Consider the following 7571-nt stretch of genomic DNA (forward strand, 5'->3'; position numbering starts at 1 on the left):
ATACATTTACATAAAATGTTGTTTACACAAAACGTTTTATGTAAATGATTGTGCTTCAATTCTTATAGAAACATGGCTCAATTTGGAGGTGTGAGTTCTGTTACCAAATGGAGGCGTGTCCAGAAAATACTTCAGGAGCTCCATACTCCACAAATAAATGACACTGAAACTCCAGTGTCAAGTCCCGAGGAATCTTTTATGCCAAATGAAGCAACATGTGATGAAGACATGATCTGTGAAAACAACACAGACAACAACATTGACCTTGACAATGACAGTATCATTGATGATGATGATGATGATGATGATGACCGTTTCACTGACTGTCTCAGCAACTTCAGTGAGGAAGAAGATTTTTTCAGTGACACCCCTGACACTGGCAACTTTGATGACTTGCCAGACGAACTGCGTCAATGGGTTGTACAATCTGGTGTGACACAAAATGCAGCTGACAGCCTACTTAGAATTTTAAACAAACACATCCCCTCTCTCCCAAAATGCACAAGAACTTTAATAAAAACATCAAATTCACATAAGGTGCAAACAATTGATGGTGGGGAATATGTCCATTTTGGAATATTGGAACATTTGCTCCAAAAGAGAGATGGATTGTTGTCACAAACTGACACAATCAAATTGCAGGTGAATGTAGATGGACTGCCATTATTTAAAAGCTCTCTGAAGCAACTTTGGCCAATTTTAGGAAAACTTCCCTTTGAAAGGGATCCTTTTGTTATAGGTCTATTTTGTGGAAACAGCAAACCACACAATCCAAACCAATATCTTAAAGACTTTGCTGAGGAGGTTTCCGTTCTGGAACAAGGGTTCACAGTCGATGAGAGGATGTTTCATCTGTCCCTGGACTGCTTTATTTGCGATGCTCCAGTGCGATCATTCTTAAAGCAAACAAAGGGACATGGAGGCTATAGTGGTTGCGATCGCTGCACGCAGGAGGGATCCTATGTGGGGCGAAAAATGTCGTTTCCCGAAACACATGCCACCCGCAGAACAGATGATTCATTTGCTGAACTTCGTGATGAAAATCATCACAGAGGTCACTCAATCCTCACCACATTACATTTGGGAATGGTCACACAATTTGTGCTGGACTATATGCATGTTGTTTGTCTAGGTGTGACAAGGAAGATGCTTAACTTCTGGACCAAAGGCAACCTAAAATACAGACAGAGCTCCCATAAGATAAAAGCCATCTCAGAAAAACTTGTAGGGATGTCAAAGCACATACCTTCTGAGTTTGCGCGAAAGCCAAGGTCACTCTCGGAATTGGATCGTTGGAAAGCTACAGAGTTTAGGCAGTTTCTCCTGTACACTGGTCCAGTAGTACTGAAAGATGTTCTCCCGACGGCACTTTACAACAACTTTCTTTCACTGTCCATCAGCATATATTTGATGCTTTCTCCAACCCTGTGTGCCCATTACTGCAATTATGCAGATAACCTGATTAGGTACTTCCTTGAACAGTTCGGGACCTTGTATGGGGTTGAGGAGATGGTCTACAATGTCCATTCTCTGTGTCATCTGGCAGATGATGTGAGGAGGTTTGGTCCCTTAGACTGTGTGTCCGCATTTTGCTTTGAAAACTTCCTGGGCCAGCTTAAAAGAAAGGTCAGAAAACCACAACACATTCTCCAGCAAATGATACGTGTTGTTGAGAGACAGTCCACACAGAACAAGTTCACATGCCAACCACCAGATAAACCCAAACTCGGTGGAAATCACTCAAATGGACCAACTGTGCAAGACGGTGTATCAAGACTGCAATACAAAAGGGTCACACTTGAAAATGCTACAATAAAATGTAGGACAGGAGACAACTGCGTGATGATTGGTGGACAACTTGGCTTGGTTGAGAACATCTTGCATGACACCACCACAGAAGAAACTTTCATTCTGCTGAGAAGGTTTCTGGATCTGACCCCACTGTACACAGAGCCAATTATCTCTACAGATATTGGCATCTACACAGCTTGTGAGCTTGCTGCAGAGGTTAAACTGTTCAAGCTTTCTGATATTGAGGCAAAATATGTTTTGCTTCCATTTGGCTTGAAATGGGCAGCAACCCCATTGCTACATTTATATTGAAGCTTCAATTCAATCAGTTCTACCTCATCATGGACCTCAAATGATTCTGTCAACAACAACAAAAAACAAAACAAAAACAATACAAAAAGATTCAAATGAAATAGAAACAGACTATAATGTACATAGTTCTACAAAAAATTTACATAAATCTCAATTACTTGGCATATGTACTGCATCAACAAGTTTAAAAAGCAAGTATTTAGTAATTATAAGTAATTATATTTTTTACACATTTTTCATTTTAACACAAAATTAACCATGCTAATTAATTATTTCTTATCTTTTCTTTAATGCATAAGATGAACCCACCATTTTTCCATGTCGTGGATTTCTTGGAACGGGGAGAGGTGGAAGTAGTAAGCAGTAGGTGGATGGCTGGTGAGGATGCTTGCTATTGGCCACCTTATAAATTTCCCAACTATATAAAAAGAGCTCAGCTGCAACATGAAAAACCAGGAGCGGACTGGGAAACATACAAAGTCCGCTCACTGTACAAAACAAGTAAGTCATTTAGAAAATGTTGGTATACATTTGAGGTGCATTCACTATTCACTAATGGAAACGCAGTCATTTCACAATAATTTTTTAACGGCATTTAGAAAAAAAAAATTTGTTTCCATTTGGACATGCGGCTAGATGAACTTTAAAATCCGATAAAAAAAATAAATAAACATTGCCATAAACTATGATGGAACCATGTTTACCGAATAAATTCCTCTATGTGCAATAAAAAATAGGACACTTTGACATGGGACAGCTGGACCAAACAGCGGGCGATTGTACAGGATGATGTTTTTAATATTCTGAAATGCCTGACCAAAGTTTGTCTTTAAAGTGGTTAAGTCTGCATTGCCACTCTCATTTAAGTAATCAATGTCAGAATTAACATTTTTGGGTTTAGTATTCCTTTAAACGTGTTTTACGGCATAAAAATACCTGAATGTGCTTATAAAATTCTCCTTGTATCCCAAAAACACATTTTTAGTAAATTTCCATTGGGCCCCTAAATAATTTACTGCGCTCCGAAATCACTTCAGCAGCACGGTCGCAATGTTCAATAATGCATTTTCAATAGGCTATACAATTAGTTCATATTCAGTAAGTGACTTACATGTCAGACAGTCAATTGTCCCGCGAAAATAGTTCCAAAATACAGCGGAACAGTTGCGCGCCTGCGTCTCCAGACAAAAGACTAGAGTGGCGCAAACGTTTGAATTTGAATTATTCAGTGAGTCACTCCTTAAGACTTTTGAGGTTTTTCGATTCACGTGTTAACATTTCATATTTCTATATCCTAAAGGTTATATTTTAAACATCAATATCAGAACATTTGTATGAAATTGCATACTTTTTACACAGCTGCACTAGTGTGAATACGTCTGAATCACTTGAGATGCTGTCGTCAGTGGCGGCTCTTATTATTACACACACACATCACGGTCGCAATGTTCAATAATGCATTTTCAATAGGCTATACAATTAGTTCATATTCAGTAAGTGACTTACATGTCAGACAGTCAATTGTCCCGCGAAAATAGTTCCAAAATACAGCGGAACAGTTGCGCGCCTGCGTCTCCAGACAAAAGACTAGAGTGGCGCAAACGTTTGAATTTGAATTATTCAGTGAGTCACTCCTACTTTTGAGGTTTTTCGATTCACGTGTTAACATTTCATATTTCTATATCCTAAAGGTTATATTTTAAACATCAATATCAGAACATTTGTATGAAAGTCTAAAAAACTTAGTTTAAATGTTTTAATATTTAGTTTCACCTTGTGTATCTAAGGGTGCCTTAAAGGGATAGTTCACTTTAAAATAAAAATTCTGTCATCATTTACTCTCCCTCAAGTTGTTTCAAACCTGTATGAATTTCTTTCTTCTGCTGAACACAAAAGAAGATATTTTGAAGAATGTCAGTAACCAGACAGTTACCTGGTCCCATTGACTTCCATAGTATATATTTTTTCTTACTCTGGAAGTAATTTGGACCAGGTAACTGTTTGGTTACCGACATTCCTTTTAAGAATTTTTAATTTGTAGAAATGTGATGACAAATGTTCAGCTTTTAATAGCACAGAGTTTATTGTTCTGTAGCAGATTATGAGAAAGCCAGAAAGAAGGCCAAAAAGGCTGAGACATCCTCAAAGTCAAAAGTCAGCTTTCATGCGCTTCCATGTCCAAGTGTCTGGACCCGTTGAAGTGCAGTTTCTGTTCATGTGTGCTATGTGTGTTAACCCTATATAGCCTACCCTACATACAGTTAGGGTGATATTACATGACTTAAAAAGTGATATTGTCTGCACACCTCTTGGGTTTCGTTTGGTCACACCACAAGGTGTCACTGTGGTCTCAAAGCTTCAGCACTGCCACTCTGAGCTCTATTGCTGATGTCTGAGGTAAAACACGCCCCCCTCATTAGCATACGGACAAAGAAATGTAGAAATAAATAAATGTGGAAATAAATAAATGTAGAAATAATTAAATGTGAAAATAAATAAATGTAGACATAAAAACATATATACATAAATAAATGTGGAAATAAATAAAAGAGGAAATAAATAAATGCATAAATAAAAAATAAATAAATCTGTGAAAAACTACAATTATACATAAATAAGGAAATAAAAGTATAAATACTCATTTATTTTGACTTTTTTACATTTCTTTGTATATTTATTTATGTATTTTTACTTTTTTACATTTCTTCGTATATTTATTTATGTATTTATTTATTTATAATTAAGTCAGCTTTTGGCATTCCATATTGAGGGAGTCATTCATTGAAACGATTTGTTCAAATGGCTGATTCATTCGGGAAAAGAAGCAAGTGATTGTTCATTGAATCATTAAATTGATTCGTTCAAAACGCATTCAAAAAATCATGGCTGTCTGTTGCATTGAGACTCTGCTATGGCTTCATTTTGAAATTCTCATCGGCAAAATAAAGGGAAAACAAACTATTGACAATATTAATGTAAACTCACAATTTTAATTGAATGGGCACCATGGTGTTTGACACACAAAAAAAAAATTATCTTTAGTCAAGTCAAGGAATCCACACACAGCTGTTAATTCATCAATAACAGATTTGTTGTGTGAACTTTGTGACTATTTGTTGAAAGTCTTAAAAAACTTAGTTTAAATCTTTTAATATTTAGTTTCACCTTGTGTATATAGGGTGCCTTAAGAATTTGTAGAAATGTGATGACAAATGTTCAGCTTATGATAGCTCACAGAGTACTGGTTTATTGTTCTGTAGCAGATTATGAGAAAGCCAGACAGAAGGCCAAAAAGGCTGAGACATCCTCCTGTCTCAATTCGGAAAATGACATCATGCTGGGAAAAAGTAATCGCAAAAGGAAGTAAGTTTCTTGGTTTTTGCATTGATTATAAAACTTACACAGGAGAAAGAAGTACCCAGAGTGGGAATGTAGAGTGTGTAATTTCAGATTACAAAAATCTAGGATTAAAGGTTCACTATGTGACTTTTATTTACACCAGACCAAACCCACGGTACCCTGATCAGGGCCACTCTTCTGAAGAAGAAGTACTCTTAAGTAAAAGAAGAAAGGACTCTGTACCGGTTCCACCATCCCCACCATCCCCACCATCCCCTCCATCCCCTCCGTCCCCACCATCTCCCCTGTTGACACCATCTCAACGAATTTCACCAGCCCCGCCTATTCCCCCTGCACCAGTACCAGTTCTGTCAAGAAGGCAGACAGTTACACGTAAGCACTGATTTCAGGTTTTTACGTCTCATGAAAAGAGGATATTGTTGTATTAGTTGCAGAATAACTGTAAATTAACAGTACATTAATGATTACAATGAGTTTTTGAAACCTTTTTCAAGATTTCATATTTTCTCTGTCTCACTGCTTCCTTGTATGTCTGTCTCTATCTCTCCAGCAACAGAACGTCTAATCATCTGTCAGTTAGAACACCTGAAAGGGGAGGTTGCTGTTATTAAGCAATTGCTTTTAAAGCTCACAAAACAGAGCTCTGTGGATGCAGACCTGCCAGAGGGTGTCCATTTGCCTTTGAAAAGCATGCTAGACCTTCAAAATCTAGAACTCCAACTGAAGGATGAGGCTTGCTACAGTGCAATGGTACACTTGGTTTTATTAAATAATTGGTTCTTTAAAAGTTGCTTTTGATAAAAGAGCCTGCTAAATGAATAAATGCATTTAAATAAATAAAGTTTTGTACTTTTTCACTACAGTTTCATTATAGCTGTCCTGTGAATACACTGATGTGTTACTGCTTTAATTTAGGCAAAGTATCTGGCAACAGTTGGGGGTACAAGCCCAACCTCCAACACCAGACGTATCCTGGTCTGCATGCTGACCACCCCACTTGCCCAGCAACTGTGCTGGAAGGGCTCTGGCCAGAAGATGGCCTTTGGGCAGATGTTGGCCTGCAAAGCAGTTATAGGTACAGTATATAATGTTTATATGTGATAAGTCCTTATAGCAGGAATAAAAATAAGACTGTCTATACCCTCATGTCAGCACATACACTGCAGTACACACTACACTACACTACAGTACACACTACACTACACACTACAGAAGACAGCTGTCTATACCCTCACCAGTCAGTACTTGCACTGCAACTGAACGTTATTATAAAGTGTTACCCAATAAACCGCAGCTCTCTCATTGTCCTATTCAGTCATTCTCTCAGTTGAGCAGAAGACGTTTTCTCAATTCCTCACTCAAAAGTGCAGGTTAAAAATGTTCTTAGGTTGAAATGGCTTAACAGTACCTTATTTTGTTTTTAACATTTGTATTTCAATTGATCCTTTCTCTCTTAGATGCTGTGACAAAAAGCAGTCAAGCTACAGCATGTGAGACGGAAGCCTCTATAAAAACTTGGCTCCGTAATGCCAGGGACAGAGATGGGGGAAGGCAAGGAAGGGCCAGAGCTGCAGAAATACATACTGGTGCCCCTGAGGGGATTGGTTTTTAATTTACTTTGATGTGTGTTCTGTGTTTCTGTTTTTGTGGTTATTGCTGTTTTAAACTGTATTATTATTAATTATAATTATTATTGTCCGTAAATAAATTATTTAAAAAAAAACATGACCCTCGATTTATTGCTGCTAACAAGTGCAATTGTTCTGCATATAGTAATATGGGTGTACCTACACCTCTGTGTGCTCAAACTATGCACCTGCACCCACAGTGTGCCCACATCCAGCCCACACGAGGGCCCGCTCTAATTTCTGTGGGCCCACAATGGGCCCCAATGGGGGCCCACTCTACTTAGTGTGGGCCAGCCCACAGTCAGCCCACACTTTGGGCTGTCCCACTAGGGCCCCACCTGGACCCCCTAAGGGGTTTGCTGTGGGCCCACAACGGGCCCCAATGGGGGCCCACTCTACTTAGTGTGGGCCAGCCCACAGTCAGCCCACACTTTGGGCTGTCCCGATGGGGCCCCACCTGGGCCCCATAGTGTGGGGCCT

General features: G+C 38.7%; 1 long non-coding RNA gene across 1 annotated transcript; it reads right to left on the bottom strand.

Annotated features, from left to right (window-relative positions):
- Positions 1-211: 211 nt before the first annotated feature.
- On the bottom strand, positions 212-2120 carry LOC309480852. Its single transcript, XR_014199797.1, has 3 exons — positions 1247-2120; positions 1071-1173; positions 212-959 (listed from the first exon to the last, which is right to left on the bottom strand). It is a non-coding gene; the product is annotated as an uncharacterized lncRNA (long non-coding RNA).
- Between the last annotated feature and the right edge of the window lie 5451 nt (positions 2121-7571).

This window comes from Leuciscus leuciscus (assembly GCF_965113295.1).
Source record: "Leuciscus leuciscus genome assembly, chromosome: 1".
Lineage (NCBI taxonomy): Eukaryota > Metazoa > Chordata > Actinopteri > Cypriniformes > Leuciscidae > Leuciscus > Leuciscus leuciscus.